Raw genomic sequence first — 19791 nt, 5'->3', positions numbered from 1 at the left:
ATTGTGTTTAAACACTGCATAATTTTCTTGCAGTATAGATGATGAATACATTTTATTGCCAGTGTACAGTGTGAGATTTTAACAGTCCATAATTTTCACAAATTCTGCAAGGGTTAATCCCCAGTGTTGCTGTATTTATAACATTCCAATTTTTTATATTGTTATTTGTTTAAAAAAATAGAATGAAATTAATTCAGTGAAAGTCCATGCAGACTATAAAGAAAAATTTACTCAAATAATCATTAGTAACCCTTTTACGATTATGCATGTATATAAGAGTCTGTCCAAACAGTATCAGATTTCTCCTAATCATTTTGACAGGAATACAATCATTATCATATTTATCAGCGATATGAACTTGCACCATAGTTAACACAAACGTGCTCCTGCAGTACTGTAGCAGCACATGTTTGTACTTTATATATTTTATATAGGGTGTCTTTGAAATTGACATCAATATTTATTGAGGGAATGGTTCATTAAAATACAAGAAGAAACGTCTACACTCAGTTTGAAGTAGGGGCAATGAGTTTTGAGTTAAGACTGTTAAACAGATTAATGATGTCATTAAAGCTTTTAGTATTTTGCAAATATCATGAAGTGGGGTATGTAAATCAGATTGTTGCACAAAATGTTATGTAAATTGTCGTACTGTATATTTTTTATAAAATGTACGATGAAAATGTATGGCTACAGTGAATGGATTGTTGCTGTGGTACAGTAACTTCATTATGTGTATGGCGAGTTGGAGAACATTAACGTTTTAGCAGAATATGCAGACATTCACTTTGTGTGTGGTGTATGTGAAGGAAATACCACAGCTGCAGCCACCGAATACCAACATCATTTTCCAACATGGCAACACCCTAATTGGCATGTGTTTGTCAGTGTTCACCATAACTTGAGGGAACGGGGTACAGTGAAAGGGCATCATGGCTGAGGTTGGCTCTGATCATATTCTACACAAACAGAGGAAGAGGTTCTGGATATCATGACATTAGATCCTTCCACCAGCACACAAAGAGTTGCTGCAAGAAGAGGTCATCCTAAAACCTTCGTTTGGCACACATTGCATGAACACAGGCTGTATGCATACCACACCAGGGGCTCACATCTAGTGAGTATGGGCTTGGCACACCCAGGGTCTTGAGCTGGATAACATCATTCTTCTCTTTCTTGGTGATTCCCTTCTACTTTTGACTCTCTATCTCTCTCAGGGTAACTTGGGAATTTTTTTTTTGGCTGGTGCAGCATAAGCTTCAGGCTTCCTTGCACCATATAGCTAATAATAATATGCAGAGCATTCAGGCGTTGCAAGCAGGAGATTCAGTTGTGTGTGAGCAGCTTTGCTTATGGATACTTATCAGAAACAGTCCTAACTTTCTTGTCAATATCCTGTGGACACGTTAGTCCACATTAAGAGATCACCTTATTCATCACAAGTTCCCTTCCCACCTAAACACCGATCATTACTTACAGTTTTTGCAGAGGGCATTGCCAACACTTCTGGAAGATGTTCCTTTAAGTGTTCATGCTAATATGTGGTTTCAGCATGATGGAACACCTCCACATTTTGGACAACAGGTAAGAACATTCTTAAATGATCGTTACCGGAGCCACCAGATTGGTCATGGAGGTTCCATTTCTTGGCCACCATGCTTTTCTGATCTTAACTGATTGGATTTTTATGTGTGGGGTCACATAAAACAAATTGTTCATGCCACAGAGGTTAACAACTGAGATTATTTGTTGAATTGCATCCACAAAGCTGCCGCTGCTATTAATAACAACAAAACATGGTGCTACTTGCATATGTATGGGATTCCTTCTCATACCATGCTGAAGCCTATTTCCTGTCACATGGCACTTATTTCAAACATCTTTTGTGATATTTCTTTTGATCATGCTTCAGTTTGATCGCAGTACTAATACAATTCATTTATTCCTGCTGTACTGCAGGAGTAAATGAATTTATGAATGGATTTATTGATAACCATGTATGGTACAAGTAACATTATTCAGATAAAAAAAAAAAATTCAGATACTTAGTAATAATCAAAATTTCTAATTAAAACTTTCTAATTGAAGTAAGTAAACCTTTCTAATTAAAGTAAGCTTTTTCATAATGATTGCTTTCATAAATGTATTATTATATGCAAAATGCTAGAAGCAGAAATGATGTCACTAAACTGTTTAATGTTCTAACTCAAAACCTGTGGCTCCTATTTCAAAATGAGTGTAGACTCTTGTATTTTAATGGCCCTTTCTCTCAATAAATATTGATGCGATTTCAAGGGCATCCTATAATTTTGTTATACTCCAAGATGGCTAGAAGTGTGCAGAGCAGTTTACAAGATAAAAAGCACAAGAACATTACCATATTTATCACAAGAACATTGCCTTAGTTACATGGGTTTAAACCATGGCCAACCGAAATGCATACATTGTGCTTCTCACTAATACTGTACATATATTTAATTACTCAGCCACATAGCAATTTGTAGTCCTGTTATGCTTTTGAACTATGAGATCAAAGCTACTGAGGCCTATAGAATCACAATAAAATCTAACTAAAAGTTAAACACGTGTTTAAACATGTCTCATCCTTAGCTCCACTCGATAAGCTGTTTAGCTGCTTCTGCAATCCGTTCTTGTTAAAAAGATGATAACGAAGACATGTTGTATATCAAAATCTTTCAGTTTGTTGAACAGTATGTTTATTGAAAACAACCATACAGAGAAATAGGATGGGACAGTAAATCAGAATGTCTTATAATGGGGGAGTTTAACTTTCCAGATATTGACTGGAACTTGTGGGTTGGTCACTCACACACAAGCAAGACTTTTGTGGATTTATTGGATGACTGTTTTCTACAGCAGTATTTTAGAGAGGCAACAAGAGAGACAATACTCTTGATCTGATTATCAGCATTGATTCTTTATGCATCAAGAATCTACAGATAAAAGAACCACTAGGTGGCAGTGATCACAGTGTATTGATGTGGGATTTATTTAAAGATGTAACTACTATTAAGGGTAAGAGGAAGGATTTTAGCTTTCATAAAGGAGACTACAGTGTCCTTTATTTGAAACTGTCTGAGACATTTACAGGTCCCAGTTTTGAATTCTATGCAGTGGGATGAACTAATGTTGTTACCAATAACAAATTCTAGATGGGAAGCATTCAATCTTGGAAGCTACTAGGCTTTTCATACCTACTAAGAAATACAGTTCAAGGCTCAAGCCTAAATGGATGGCAGATGAACTATTGAGACATGTGGCAGAGAAGAAAAATAAAGTGCATGGGATTTGTATAATTAATGAAGTGATACTGAAGCAAAAGGTACATATAAACTAGTCTGCAATCAAGTCACAAAGGAGGTTCGACAAGGCAAGACAGATTATAAGAAGACTCTGCAAGGACTTCTTTACTTATAATAACAGTAGAAAGGAGGGGCTAAATCACATTGTTCCACTTGATATTGATGGTTTAATTGTTGATAATCCTGCTCAGTTTGTTGACAGGAAGAATAGGTATTTTGCATCTACATTCACACACGAGGAATTCTTTTTGTGATAACTGAGAGGAAAGTTAAAGAGAACTTGTCGAAGTTAAACATGAGAAAGGCACCTGGGGTGGATGGGATCTACCCATTATATTAAGGGAGGCAGTAAAGGAGGTAAGCAAACACTTAGTCGTAATTATGAGAGCATGTTTGGATTCAGGGGAGGTCCTTGTGTAGTGGAGATCTGTGAATGTATTCCAATTCATAAAGAGGAATCAAAGGGTGACATGAGTAATTAAAGAGTAATTATTATGATACAGGGACAAAGGAACTGGATGCAAAAAATAATTTTATATCATATAATTGGATTTCAGGAAAGCTTTTGATACTGTTGCACATAAAAGACTGCTGTACAAATTGAAGTAGTGTGGCATTAAAGAAAAGTTACTGCTATGGATAAAGGGATGGTTGAGTGAGAGAAGACAGAGGGTAGTTATCAATGGACACTGCTCTTTGTGAACTAATGTCATTAGTGGAATCCCACAGGGCTCGGCCTCTCGTTGTTTTCTGGATTTATTAATGATATTGATGAGGATATATCAGGCTTAATGTCTAAGTTTGCAGATAATACAAAGGTTGGCAGGGTGATTAATGACAGTAATAAAGGTATGATGCTGCAACAAGTCCTAGAAAAATTAGGCAGATGAACTGAAAAATGGCAATTGAAGTATGCCATTCACAAATGCAATCTACTGCATATTATTATTATTAGCTTTATGGTGCAAGGAAGCCTGAGGCTTATGCTGCATCAGCCAAAAAAAAAAATTCCCGAGTTATCCTGAGTGAGAGAGAGAGAGAGAGAGAGAACAAGAGTCAGAAGTAGAAAGGAATCACCAAGAAAGAGAAGAATGATGATATCCAGCTCAGGGTTTTTCAAGCCCATACTCACTAGATGTGAGCCCCCTGGGGTAGTTGAGGGTTTAGTGTCAGACAACGATAACTACAAAATTATTTTGTAGTGGATGTTTTTGTAATTAACCAAGAAAAAGTCATTTGACATTTTCTTGGTTTACCGAAATGTTCTTATAGCCCAAGCTAACTAACTACTAGAGAAATACATTTCTGTGACATGATATGCATTGTTATTTGTATAAAGTAAAACTAAAGTTGTCTCAAAACAAATTTTGTAGTTAATGTCTGACACTAAGCCCTCGATATGGGTAGTAGTAATCGCAGAGTAATGTATCAACTGTATGGCACTATATGCAGGGTAGTGAAAAAGGAAAGGGATCTGGGGGTAATTTGGCAGTCTGCTATGAAGTTCTCTGAGCAGTTCAGACAGGCTGCCGGGACAGCTCATGGGATTTTGTTAATGATATACTACAATTTTTCTAACAGGAATAAGGAGGCGATTATTCCATTGTATAATGCAGTGGTCAGGCCAAATCTTGAGTACTGCATACAGGTGTGGAGGTCTCATTTTAGGAAGGATGCAGAGCTGCTGGAATGAGTACAGAGAAGGGCAATGAGATTGGTGAGGAGAACAAAGGAGTACTCTTACCAAGAATGCTTCAGCTCTGAAGATTACAGCATTTGGAGACTAGGCATCTGCAAGGTGAGCTGATTGAGGTATTTAAGGCTTTGAAATGATTGAACAAGCCCAATGCTGATGGCATTCTTCATCTTGCTCAGACTACACACATGAGGGGGCATAAATTAAAACTGAGGAAGGATGGTTGCAGATAGATGTGCAGAGGTTTGCCTTCAGCCAATGGGTAATTAATTGCTGCAACAAGCTTCTATCTATTGTTGTGGAAGTGGATAGTTTGAATAAATTCAAGGAAGAACTAGACAAACCCCTGGAGGAGATGGATAGGAAATTTGGAATTTTTTATTATTATATTTTTTTATTTTTTTGGCTGATGCTTTATAAGCTTGCTTTCTTGCATCATTTGCCACTATTTACACTAAAACACTAATACCAATATTAAATACTAAAATTGTTTAATACATAAGCTAAAAAGAGAGAAAAAAGCCTTAGTGCAAGTGTACACATTGTATCACTGAGGTGATTTGTATGCTGATACAATCCAGTGAAGTGATACAACTTCAAATATTTAATACACTCATAGTGGAAGCTGTATTACTTTATGAATAAATTTAGTAAATTCTGGATTCAGTTTGTTAGCCAGCTGACTTTCTATTTTGAATTTCCAACACCAAACATGTTTCCTTATAGCATTTGAAAGTCTGCTGTCTAGAAACAGAATTCATAGGTAGCAAGTTGCCCAACTAGGATATTGGAAGCATTAAGTATAATATCATTTAACTTTAATTTAAATATAATCATATATTTAATTTAATTTAATCATATTATATTTAATTTAATTTAATTTAATCATATTATATTGAGAGAACCAAGTAATTTCCTGTAAAATAAAACCCTTGGCCTTTAGGCTGTAAAGGTCAAATTGCTAAATATTGTATTTGTTATATTTATATATAAAAAAAAAAAAAAAAAAAAATATATATATATATATATACACACCAATGAGCCAAAACATTATGACCAGCAACTCGTTATTCAAATCGAAGCAACTGCAGGTGAACTACGCCGCGTGCACGGGTTAGGACATGGTATAAAAAACACCTGATACTAAGCACCATTAATCTGTGTCAGACTTAAGCGAGTTTAACAAAGGCCAAATTGTAATAGCCAGATGACTGGGTCAGAGCATATCCAAAATGGCACGGCTGTTGGGATGCTCATGGTCAGCCATGGTTAGTATCTACCGAAAGTGGTCTGAGGAGGAGAAACCCACAAACCGCGGGCGAGGTGTTGGATGACCTCGGTTCATCGATGCTCGAGGTGAGCGAAGGCTCTCCCGAATGGTATGTGGCAACAGAAGGGCGACTGTGGTGCAACTAGCCAGAAATTGGAATGCTGGTGATGGGAGTAATGTGTCACAACACACAGCACATTGAACCCTGCTGAAAATGGGGCTGCATAGCCACAGGCCGCTCCGAGTTATAGCGCCTACAATGGGCATGTGAGCATCGAAACTGGACCTTGAGTGATTGGAAGAAGGTCGTCTGGTCTGATGAATCATGTTTTCTGTTGAACCATGTGGACAGCCAGGTACGTGTGCATCGTTTACCTGGGGAAGTGATGGTGCCTGGATGCACCATGTGATGAAAACAAGCCAGTGGTGGCAGTGTCATGCTTTGGGCAATGTTCTGCTGGGATACGCTGGGTCCAGTCATCCATGTGCCAGGCACTCTGATGTCTACCACCTACCTAAAGATCATTGACCAGGTACACCCTTTCGTGACAGCTGTCTTCTCTCTGGCGGTGCTGTCTTTCAGCAGGATAATGTGCCATGCCACACTGCCCGGATTGTTCGAGACTGGTTTGCGGAACACGAGGAAGACTTCCAGGTATTGCCCTGGCCTCCAAATTCCCTAGACATCAGTCCCATCGAGCATCTGTGGTTTGTGTTGGAACAACAACTCCAATCTGCAGTGTCAGGAGTTAAAAGGATCTGCTGGTTACGTGTTGGTACCAGATACCACAAGCACATTTAGAAATCTTGTAGCGTCCACGCCTTACCCAGTACGAGCTGTTATGGCTCATCAGTGTATATATATAAAATATACATGTATGTATAAAATGTATATATATATAAAATATATTACATTATTTTTTAAACTGAATACCAAGGGAATTATACAACTAATGAAATTTAATAAGAATTTGGAATATAAGTATTAGGGGAAAAAATATGCCTATGAGGCCATAGGGCCAAGTATTTTGGTAACCTAAGTTGGACTTCATTGTTGTACCCTATAAATAAACACAAATTTAAAATAAAATAATAAAATATGATGGGACTGATGTCTAGGGGATGTAGCAAATTATTGATTAATGGATACATTGAATGGAACATTAACTAAGGCTAGCTCTACTTGGTACATCCTATCAATAATTGGCTGAGGCTGTCTGTTTTTGTTTGCCATTTGCCAGTTTGTCTAGGTTAAAATATACTAAGAATATAATTTCAATATAATTTCAGTATTCTAATATAATAATTCAATATATGTTAAATTTTTTTCTGTTTTTCTATTATTTCACTTATATAAAATATATATATATATTAAAAATCTGATAAATAATGTGTGTGTGCATATGCACACACACATTATTTATCAGGTTTTTCTATGTATATATGTGGCTTCTGTTATTGGGTATATCTGCTTGCCTATCTTGCAACAGACCTTCAATACTCGGTAGTATTACTTACATATACAGCAATATCTCATATTGCACTGATAATTGGTACCAAAACTGTCTCATGTTATGTGAAACCATGCTGATTGAGGTATAATTATAATGGGTTTTAATTGAATGCGTACCAGAGGAACAGTCTATAAAAAATTATAATAATAAATCTATAAACAGTTTTCACTTGATAGCTAATTAAAAGGATTTGAAATAAAAAATATTGCAAAACATTTTATGAGAGATGAGAAAAAGCTTTATTGTTTATTTAGGTATTTCAATAATGAAGGCTAATGAAGTTATGAAGTTGTCTCTTTTTCTCAGCATACAAGTGTTTGTAGCATTGAATCCCATCTTGTAAAATTTGCCGTATCTTGATGCTACGTTTATTTGGATCTCCATTCATAGTTTCCTCGCAGGCCATGTCAAACTTCTGAAAAATTTTCTCCAATTCTGCTATTAAATTCTTTTGGTGCCATTTAGTGTTATCCACTTTAGAATTGTTTTCCTCTTCATATGCAGTTTGCTTATCAATTTCAAGGAGAGTTGCATCATCTAAGTTATTTGCATATGAGTCAGTGCAGTCACATACATTGGCAGTCTCCAAACTTTTGAATCCCAAGTCTTTTCCAATCTTCACAATGTCTTAAGCAGTTGTCTGAACTTGCTATTCAAAACCAATGAAATCATTTGCCAAATGGGGCAAAACATGCTGCCAAACAGAACGAATGTTGTTGGCAGTGATTTCTAGCCAAGATGCAGATATATTTTCGATCGCATTTAAAGGATAAAAAAAATAAATTGCGAAGTGAAAAGTTTGAAAGCTATCATATCATCTTGTCAGGATGGAATTAAGAATACTGAAAACTTGGCACATGTGTGTGTGAGACGATAGAGTTGGCACCGGAGCATATATGTACACATACCTATGCAGCATATATGTACACATACTTAGGCTACGACAACACAGCATATATGTAGAGTACGTCCAGGTTATTGAATGAGTTTTAATATGTACAGTAAATTTTTGACTTAAACTTAATTGAAAACCATGTTATAGTGAAACCGTGCTAAGCGAGGTATTGCTGTACTCATTTTGTGTACATGTTGTGTGTTGTGGTCACAGGCAAAATGGTATAGTAGTTTAGCTGACAAGAGGCAAAATTAGTAGTAGTAATGGCAAATGATGCAAGAAAGTAAACTTATATAGCTTATTATAACAAAAAAAAAAAAAAACTCTAAACTCATCCATACCCTCCAAGAATTTGTCTAGTTTTCCTTGAATTTATTCAACCCATTCACTTCCACAACAATAGCTGGAAGCATGTTCCAATAATCAACCACCTGCTGTCAGAAGGCAAACTGCTGCACATCTATTCTTGAATTTGAATCTATATCCCCTTATGTGTGTAGTCTCAGCAAGTGGAAGAATGCCATCAACATTTAGCCTTCTCAATCCATTTCAGGTTTTAAACACTTAAACCAGATCTCCCTGCAGGTGCATAGTCTCAAGATGCTGCAGTTGCAGAACTGAAGTCTTTTTAGGTAAGAGCACCCCTTTTTCCCTTTACCAGTCTGGTTGCCCTTTTCAGCACCTGCTACAGCAGATCTACATCCTTCCTAATGTGAGGCCTCCAGACCTGTATACAGTACTCAAGATGTGGCCTAACCATGGCCTTGTACAAAGGGATAATTACCTCCTTATCCCTGCTAGCAAAGTTTCTGTATATCATTAACAAAACCCCCATGAGCTGTCTTGGCAGCATGTCTGCACAGCTCAGAGAATTTCATGTCTGACTGCACAATTACCCACAGGTCTTTTTTCATTCTCCACTACCCTGAGTGTAGTACCACACAGTCGATAAGTTACTCTGAGATTACTTCTACCCATACGAAGTACCTTGCATTTGTCAATGTTAAACTTCAATTTCCATTTTTCAGCCTATCGACCCAAATTTCGTAGATCTTGTTGCAGTAGCTCACCCTGATGACTGTCGTTAACTATCCTGCCATCCTATGTATAATCTGCAAACTTAGACATCAAGTCTGATATCATCATTATCATTGATGATGAAGGTATATCATATAAACAACAATGGGCCCAGCACGTGACCCTGGGGAACTCCATAATATTAGTCTGAGAAAAGCAGTGCCCCTTGATAACCACTCTGTCTTCCACTTAACCATCACTTTATCCATAGCAGTAACTTGCCCTTCATGCCACATTACTCCAGTTTGTACAGCAGTTTTTTATGCTCAACAGTATCAAAAGCCTTCCTGAAATTGAAGTATACCATGTCAAAATTATTTTTTGCATCCAGTTTCTTGGTCACTGCATCATAGTAACCTATCAGATTGGTTAGACAGGACCTCCCCTTAACAAATCCATTCTGTGATTGTAGTATAATTGCATACATGTCCTTCTTTAACCAGTGATACATTATTTTCCCTGGAACAGATATTAAGCTAACAGGTCTGTATTTACTCATGTTGCCTTTTTATCACCCTTTATAAATTGGGGATTCATTTGCACATCTCCAGTCCATAGGGACTTCCCCTGAATCCAAGGGTGCTCTCATAATTATGGTGAAGGGTTTGCTTACTGCCTTTCCTGCCTCCCTTAATATATAATTGGATACATTCCATCCACCACAAGTGCCTTTTTTATGTCTGTCTTCAATAATTTATCATTCACTTTCCTTTCAGTTATCACAAAGTTATTTAGTTCCTTGTTAGTTTGAAAAACATCTGGCATCCCCTTCCCTAAAGAATTCCTCATATGTGAATGTAGATGCAAAATATCCATTCAATTTGTCTGCAACCTGAGCAGGGTCATCAAATTAACCAATGGCCCAATGTGATTTAACCCTTTCTTCTATTGTTAATATAACCATAGAAGTCTTTGCATTCTTTGCCAGAGATTCTCATAATCTGCCTTCACTTGCTTAACCTTCTTTGCGATTTGATTACTAACTTATTTATATTAATAAGTTGCATTGATATAAATTATTTATATCAATATTATTTATATCATAGATATTATTTATATGCATCCCATGCACTTTTCTTCTCTGCTGCATGTCTCAATAGTTCATCTGACATCCATTTACATCTATGCCTTGAACAGTATATCTTAATTGGTATGAAAAGCATAGTAGTTTCTTTGTTTACTTCCCTGAATACTTCCAATTTAGAATTTGCTCTTGGTAACATCATCAGTTGGTTCCACTACAGATTATTTAAAAACTGTCTGAGACCCATGTAGTCATCCTTATAAAAACGAAAACTTTTTCCTTTACTATTGACATTAGGTATGTCTTTAATTAAATTCTGCATTAGTACACTGATTGCTACAATTCATTGGGTGTTTACCTGCAAATTCTTAATGCATGAAGAATCACTGCTGATAACCTGTTCAAAAGTATTGCTTTATGTTGTTGCCTCTCTAACATGCTGGTGTGGAAAACAGTCATCCAAGAAATCCACAAAATATTCTTGTTTATACTCCGGCACAACTACCAAGTCAGTAGAGTTTACAATAAATCATCAATACAAACGTTAATTGTATTTAGCAGTCACGGGCTTGAACCCTAGGTCACTCAAAGAGCACGTGCTACTGCACTCTCACTCCTGACCATTTGGCTTCGTCAGGCCATAGCCTTGCTAATTTGTGATTAGCAAGGCTTTTGTGGATGTGAATCTGTGGATCTTCCATTGCATTGCAAGGGAAGGTCCATAGAAAGCCCAACAGAAATGGTAGATGAGCTAAACAGATACTTATTGATATTTACAGTTGAAAGCAAGCTTGAAACTCTAAGGAATATTAGGAATCAGACTGTACTAAAATAAGTGATATAATGATCTGTTTGTTAGCATTTGTTAGAAAAGGTATTGAGATTAAAGGAAGACAAGGTTCCAATAGAAGATGATATATAATAATAATAATAAAGACGAAGATACAAGAAACCCGGCGAAATACAGACCAATCACCTGCCTCCAAACGATGTACAAGATCCTGACCAGCTGCATAACCAAGAAGATATCAGACCACTTAGAGAGTCAGAACATAATGGCCAAACAGCAGAAAGGATGCAAGCAGAAGAGCAAAGGATGCAGGGAGCAATTAGCCATAGATGCTGCAGTTATGGAGCAAGCCTACAAGAAGCACCGCAACCTATACACAGCCTACATCGATTACCACAAGGCCTTCGATTCCATACCTCATAGCTGGCTAATAGAGACACTGAAGATCAACAAGGTCAATCCGATAGTGACAAACTTCTTAGAAGCAACAATGCTGAAATGGAGTACCACCATTAAAGTCGAGAACATCACAACCAGGCCAATCACCATTAGAAGAGGAATCTTTCAGGGAGATGCTCTGAGCCCACTGTGGTTCTGTGTAGCACTCAACCCACTATCCACCATGTTTAACAGCAGCAAGTATGGATATAACCTCAAAGAAGGAAGAAAGAAAGAACCTGTACACCCTCACCACCTGATGTACATGGATGACATCAAGCTCTATGCAGCAACCAAGAAGCAACTACTGCGGATCACTGAAGAATTCAGTAAGGACACCAGGATGGAATTTGGTCTAGACAAATGCAAGACCCACACACTGCACCAGGGAAAATTAGTTGGCCGAAACTACTAACTGCTGACTGGTAAAGAGATTGAAGCTATGATAGAAGGAGAGACCTACAAATACCTAGGGATGATGCAGGCTCAGCAGTTAGAGCACAAGGAAATCAAGAAGTGCCTGACCGAAAAATATCATCAGAGACTCAGAAGCCTGCTGAAAGCAAAATTGAATGTAGGGAACACAGTTAAAGCCATAAACACCTATGCAGCTCCAGTACTAACATACACCTTCGGGGTCGTAGATTGGACTAACACTGAGCTAGAAGAGATCATGCAAAAGACAAGGACAATGATGACCAAGAGCCGCCAACACCACCCAAAGTCAGCAGTGGAGAGACTAACAATGGCTCGGAAAGAGGGAGGAAGGGGCCTGATAGAGCAACAGAAAACATCGATAGTTAACCTGAAGGTTTACTTCGAGAACAACACAGCACCACTCCATCAGGCCATAAGGAAGATAGATAAGTGGTATACCCCACTCAACCTAAGCGAGGCACCCCCTCCCACCCATCGATAACATTGCTTCCAATGCATGGCTCACAAGTGGGACACTCTTCTCTGAGACTGAAGAATTCATGCTGGCCATCCAAGGCCAGATAATCAACACCAGAAACTATAGAACAAATACATCGCAAAGGAGCCCTGAATGTCAGATGACACATGTGGATGATGCCACCTGGCCTCAGGAACGATCCAACACATCACAGTGGGGTGCAAGGTGATCACTCAGACTGAGTACATTCATAGACATGACCAGGTAGCCAGGATAATACATCAGAAGCTAGCGAGGAAATACTGTTGATCAAAGAAAGTGTACCATACTACAAGTATGAACCCCAGGCAGTACTAGAGACTCGAACCCACAAGCTGTACTGGCACCACACCATAATAATGGATAAGCCCATTCTGTACAACAGACCAGACATAACCCTTGTGGACAAAATGGAAAAGGCTACCTACCTGATTGACATAGCGGTGCCCAACACTTGCAATGTCCAGAAAACCCATGAGGAAAAAATTAGGAAGTACATGAACCTGAGACATGAGGTCAAGGAGATGTCGCATATGCAAGAAGTATCGACCATCCCGATCATCGTGTCAACTACTGGTATGGTGCCAAAGACTCTACATAGCAGCCTAGTAGTAATAGGTCTCCCAGGGAACACCTACAAAGAACTCCAGAAAGTTGCAATCCCGAACACCTGTAGAATAGTCAGAGATTTCCTCGACCAACAGTAACACCAGATATTACATCCACCCTGTGTACTTGGTAGCAGTACCCGTCACGGAGTGGAATCCCCCAATCAGAGAGAAATAATATATAAGAGAGAGCAACAATAATAATTTCTGTCTAGCACTTAACTCGCTATCCACCATGCTCAACAGTCGCAAGTATGGATATAACCTCAATGAAGGAAGGAAGAACCTGTGCACCCTCACCCACCTGATGTACATGGATGACATCAAGCTCTACGCGGGAACCCAGAAGCAACTCCAGCAACTACTCTAGATCACTGAAGAATCAGCAATGATGTTAGGATGCAATTTGGTCTAGACAAATGCAAGACCCATGGATTGAACCAGTAAAAATTAGTCAACCAAAACTACCAGCTGCTGTCTGGTAAAGATCGAAGCTATGACAGAAGGAGAGACCTACAAATACCTAGGGATGATGCAGGCTTAGCAGTTACAGTACAAAGAAATTAAGGCCTGCCTGACCGAAAAATACCATCAGAGACTCAGAAGCCTGCTTCAAGCAAAGCTGAATGGAGGGAACACGGTTAAAGCCATAAACACCTGTGCAGTTCCAGTGCTAATATACTCCTTCAGGGTCATAGATTGGACTAAACGCCGAGCTGGAGGATATCAAGAGAAAGACAAGGACAATGATGGCCAAGAGCCTCCAACACTACCCAAAATCTGCCACGGAGAGACTGACAATTGCCAGGAAAGGAGGAGGAAGAGGCCTGATAGACCTCATTGAGCAACAGAAGACAGCGATTGCTAACCTGAAGGATTACTTCCAGCAGCACCATAAGGAAGATAGACAAGCGGTATACCCCACTCAACCTATGCAAGGAGTCCCTTCCCAACCAGGTGGCACAAAAGAAGCTAGAAAGATGGGCAGAGAAGACACTCCATGGCAGACTACAATGATCTCCATCAAGATCACATAGATAAAATTGCTTCCAATGCATGGCTCACTACCGGGATGCTCTTCCCCGAGACTGAAGGATTCGGGCTCGCTATCCAAGACCAGGTAATCAACACAAAGAACTATAGAAAATACATCGCCAAGGAGCCTGGAGTGTCCAATGACAAATGTCGACGATGCTACCTGGCCTCAGAAACGATCCAACACATCATCACGGGATGCAAAGTGATCATGCAGACTTAGTACACTCAATGACATGACCAGGTAGCCAGGATAATACATCAGAAGCTAGCAAGGAAATACTAGTTGATTGAAGAAAGTGTACCATACTACAAGTACGAATCCCCAGGCAGTACTAGAGACCCCAACCCACAAGCTGTACTGGGACCGCGCCATAATAACGGATAGGACAATCCTGCATAACAGACCGGACATAAGCCTTGTGGACAAGAAGGAAAAGGCTACCTATCTGATTGACATAGCAGTACCCAACACTGGCAACCTGCAGAAAACACATGGGGAAAAAATCAGGAAGTATACAAACCTAAGACAAGAGGTCAAAGAGATGTGGCATATGCAACAAGTAACGACGATCCTGATCATCATGTCAACCACAGGTATGGTGCCAAAGACCCTTCATAACAGCCTATCAGCAATAGGTCTCCCAGCAAACACCTATAAGGAACTCCAGAAAGTTGCACTCCTGAACACCTGTAGGATAGTCAGAGTTCCTCGACCAACAGTAACACCAGACATAACAACAACCACCCTGTGTACTTGGTAGCAATACCCATCATGAGGTGTAACCCCCAATCAGGGAGAAATAATATAAGAGCAATAATAATAATATATTCAGTTGTAATTAAAAAGGCTGTATATGAACGATAAAACCATTGGGAATGCTAATGAGAGCATTATTGGACTCTGAGAAAATTCCCTTGGACTGGAGAAGTGTTAATACCTCTCCAGTTTACAAAGGTGGTGCCCAAGAGTAGATAGGTAGATATAGGCTAGCAAGTTTGACTTCTGTGATAGGGAAGAGCATAGATTCTGTGGTTAAGATGAAATTCAGGATCATCTCAACAAGAATGGTATCTTGAATAGATCTCAGCATGCGTCTGTTAAGAGGCAATCATTCCTGAAGGTACTCCAGGTATTCCTCCAACATTCCTGAAGGTGTATCAGGGTTAATGTTTAAGTTTGAAGACTGTACAAAGGTTGGCAGGGTTGTTAATGATAGCACACTACTGCAGTAGGATCTGGAAAAGTTGAGCAGATGTGCTGAGAGGTGGCAACTGAAGTTTAACATTGACAAATGTAAAGTATTGCTGGAACAGATTTCTATCTGTTGTTGTGGAAGTTGATAGCTTAAATAAATTTAAGGCTGAACTAGACAAACATTTGGAGTGACTGGATGGGTGAAATGGGAAGGTTTTTTTTAGCTGATGCTCTATAAGCTTGCTTTCTTGCATCAATGCCTCAACTAATGCTGATGCTAATGCTAAATCGGAATGTCTTATAATGGTCAATTCTAACTTTCCAAATATTGACTGGACTTTGTGAGTTTGTCACTTACACATTAGCAAGACTTTTCTGGATTTATTGGATGATTGTATTCTGCACCAGCATGTTAGAGATGCAACAAGAGAAGCAGTACTCTTGCTCTGATTATCAAAGCGACTCTTTGTGCATTGAGAATCTGTAGATAAAAGACCCTCTAGGTGGCAGTGATCACAGTGCATTGATGTGGGATTTACTTAGAGATGCAAATATTGTCAAGGACAAAATGTAAAGGTGACTACAGTGGTCTCAGACAATTCAAAATTCAATCAAAAATTTAAATTCAGATTTAAATTCAATCAAGTCACAAAGGAGGTTAGGTAAGATAAGGCAGATTACAAGAAGTATCTGTCAAAGAATGCATAGACTTTACTTATGTAAACACTAGAAGAAAGGGGATGAATCTCATTGGCAAACTAGGTATGAATGGTTTAACTGTCAACTGTCCTGTTCAGGTTGACAAACTGAATAGGTATTTTGTATCTACATTCATACATGAGGAATGTTTTAGGGATGGGGATGTGTTATCAAATTCTGGTTTAAAAATTCTAAACCGATCTCATTGGATACTATAGCACAATAACAAAGGAACTGGATGCAAAAAATAGTTTTGATATCATATATTTGGATTTCAGGAAAGCTTTTAATACTGTTGAACACAAAAAACTACTGTATAAATTGGAGCAGTGTGGCATTAAGGGCAGGTTATTGCTATAAATAATGGTAGTTAATGCTAAATAATGGAAGCCATTGGTTAAAGAAGCAATGCAGGATCATCTAAATAAGACTGCAGTTATAGTTCAGACACAGAATGGGTTTGTTAGGGGAAATCCTCTCTGACAAATTTGACTGGATACTATGATATGGTCACAAAGGAACTAGATGCAAAATGTAATTTTGATATCATAAACAGTCAGTCCTCATATAATACGTGTTTACCCTACATGAATTCGATCATACATGATTTATAAATAGGGGAACGATATCGTATATAACATGAACCGAATTTGCTTATGCACGATTCACCTTTGTGTTTACAAGAAATGGCAGTCGAACGCAGAATCACCCCTAACTAAACGCAACACGATAGAAATGAAGAGAAGATTCTGAAAATGTATTTATGTTTTTTATATCGGTGAAGGGGAAACACATTTCACCATAATAACATAAAAACCACACAATTCCAGCTATCGGCATTATCGCAAATGCAATTAGATCGAGTTTACTACCAGTTTATAACAGATTCCACTATCAGGAACGCAACTGGAAATTGCTTTTATTGTTTTATGGTAGTAACCCCCAGAAATGTGCTTTAGTAAAATGCAAGCTAGTGAGGTGTTCATAGTGTGTCTCTGCCTTTACAGTGTTGTTTATTCAGTTGCTACACGTGCACAGCTTTGTTTATGTGTATCAAGCATGCCTCCTCATTTTGTAATTGTGCTTAATTCCCTAAAAATGAGTAAAATACTTAAAAGGTGTGAAAAGGAAGCATTCTGGTGAAGACACTACAGATTCAGAGAGAAAAAGAAAAGCAATATTGATAAACAGAGGCGGATGGGTCAAAAATTCTTACCCGGGAAAATGTGTAGTGGCCTCATATTAGCGTTTATGGCCAAAATCACACGGGCCTCCAGCTTATGGCCAGTTGGCCTCTGTCGATAGAGAAAAAATATGAAATCGTGAAACGCTTTGAGCGAAATGAAAGACCATGTGATATTGCACGTGCCCATGGCCCTAAATGAGGCAACACCAAGAATTACACATACGAGAATGCAGAGAAAATAAAAATAACTTTCATAGCAGGAACAACTCAAAGTGTAATTAAAATCCATTAGATTAAGGCACAAAGAATTGGAAGAGATTATCGTAATAAAATACTTATGTATTTTATTATGATCATTTATTGTGTTTGGTAATGTTTTGGTTACAAATGTGTGTTCAATCTTGGGTGGTCGTCACCTAACCCTATTTTTCCCATAGGGCCTGTTGTTTATATTGCACGATTTTGCATTGCACGAGAGTTTCTAGGAACACAACTATCGTGCTATACGAGGACTGACTGTACTTGGATTTTAGGAAAACTTTTGATACTGTTACACATCAAAGACTACTGTACAAATTAGAGTAGTATGGCATTAAGGACAAATTGCTGCAATGGATAAAAGAATGGTTGAGTGGGAGAAGACAGAGAGTGGTAATCAATGGACATTGCTCTTCATGGACTAATGTTATTAATGGAGTCCCCCAAGGTCTGATGTTGGGCCCACTGTTGTTTTCTGTATTTATCAATGATATTGATGAAGGTATATCAGGGTTAATCTCTAAGTTTGCAGACTATATAAAGGTTGGCAGGGTTGTTCATGACAGTAATGATAGTACACTACAGCAACAGGATCTGGAAAAGTTGAGCAAATGCACTGAGAGGTGGCAACTGAAGTTTAACATTGACAAATGTAAAGTACTGCATATGGGTAGCAGGAACCCCACAGTTACATACCAACTGGGTGGTACTACGCTCAGGGTTGTGGAGAATGAAAAGTACCTGGGGTAATTGTGCAGGCAGATACGAAGTTCTCTGAGCAGTGCAGATGGGCTACAAGAGTAGCTCATGGTGTCTTGTCAATGATATACAGGAATTTTTCTAACAGGGATAAGGAGGTGATTCTCCCCTTGTATAAGGCAATGGTCAGGCCACACCTTGAGTACTGCATACAGGTCAGGAGTCCTCATTTTTGGAAGTTGTAGAGCTGCTGGAACGAGTACAGAGAAGGGCAACAAGATTAGTGAGTGGAACAAAGGGTTGCTGTTACCAAGAAAGGCTTAAGTTGTGCAAATTGAGCGACTGGAGACTAGGCACCTGCGAAGTTAAATAATAATTGAGGTGTATAAGGCCTTGAATGGTTTGAGCAAGCTCAATGCTTCTTCCTCTTGCTCAGATTACTCAGTTGAGGGGACATAAATTTAAATTAAGGAAAGACAATTGTAGAATAGATGTGCAGAAATTTGCCTCTAGCCAGCGGGTGGTGGATAGTTGGAACAAACTTCCACATGTTGTAGTGGTGGTCAGCGACTTAAATAAGTGCAAGGTAGAACTAGACAAACATTTGGAGTGAATGGATGAGTGAAATGAGGAGGGTTTTTTTTTTAGCTGATGCTATATGAGCTTGCTTTATTGCATCATATGCCTCTACTAAACATCAATAAAACAATCTTGCAGATTACTATGATGTCATTAAACAGTTGGATATAAGTAGTTTTGACATTATGCATATTCTAGCTTTTCTTAAAGCCTTTGATACTGTTGCTCATGGAAGACCGGAAGAGTTGAAGTTACTAATAAGACCCTACTCTGGATTGCAGGCTGGTTGAAGGATAGGAGACAGCAGGTTGTCATAAATGGTCAGCCCAACAAGTGTGGTCCCTCAGGCTTTGGTATTGGGTCTCCAACTATTTTTGATTTTCATAAATGATATTAATGACGATACATTTTAATTTGCTTTTATTGTATATTTTTGAGATTTTTTATATTTAATTATTAAAACTTATTTTACTGATTCTGCTTACTCAGTGTGATAAGAAGTTATTTTTATATTATGATTTCTGATACACAAGGCCTTTTTGCCAATATCTATAAATTTATTTTATTT

The 19791-nt window shown here is 38.4% G+C and overlaps 1 protein-coding gene across 1 annotated transcript in view; it reads left to right on the top strand.

Moving 5' to 3' along the window:
- LOC150079479 (cilia- and flagella- associated protein 210-like) overlaps positions 1-19791 on the top strand; it is a 135351-nt gene that overhangs the window by 19033 nt on the left and 96527 nt on the right. The gene's annotated exons all lie outside the window — the stretch shown is intronic.

The sequence above is a fragment of the Mastigoproctus giganteus genome, chromosome 10 (assembly GCF_048544385.1).
Source record: "Mastigoproctus giganteus isolate SK-2022 chromosome 10, ASM4854438v1, whole genome shotgun sequence".
Lineage (NCBI taxonomy): Eukaryota > Metazoa > Arthropoda > Arachnida > Uropygi > Thelyphonidae > Mastigoproctus > Mastigoproctus giganteus.
The sequence above is the reverse complement of the archived record's forward strand: the minus strand, read 5'-3'. Positions and strand labels throughout refer to the sequence as shown.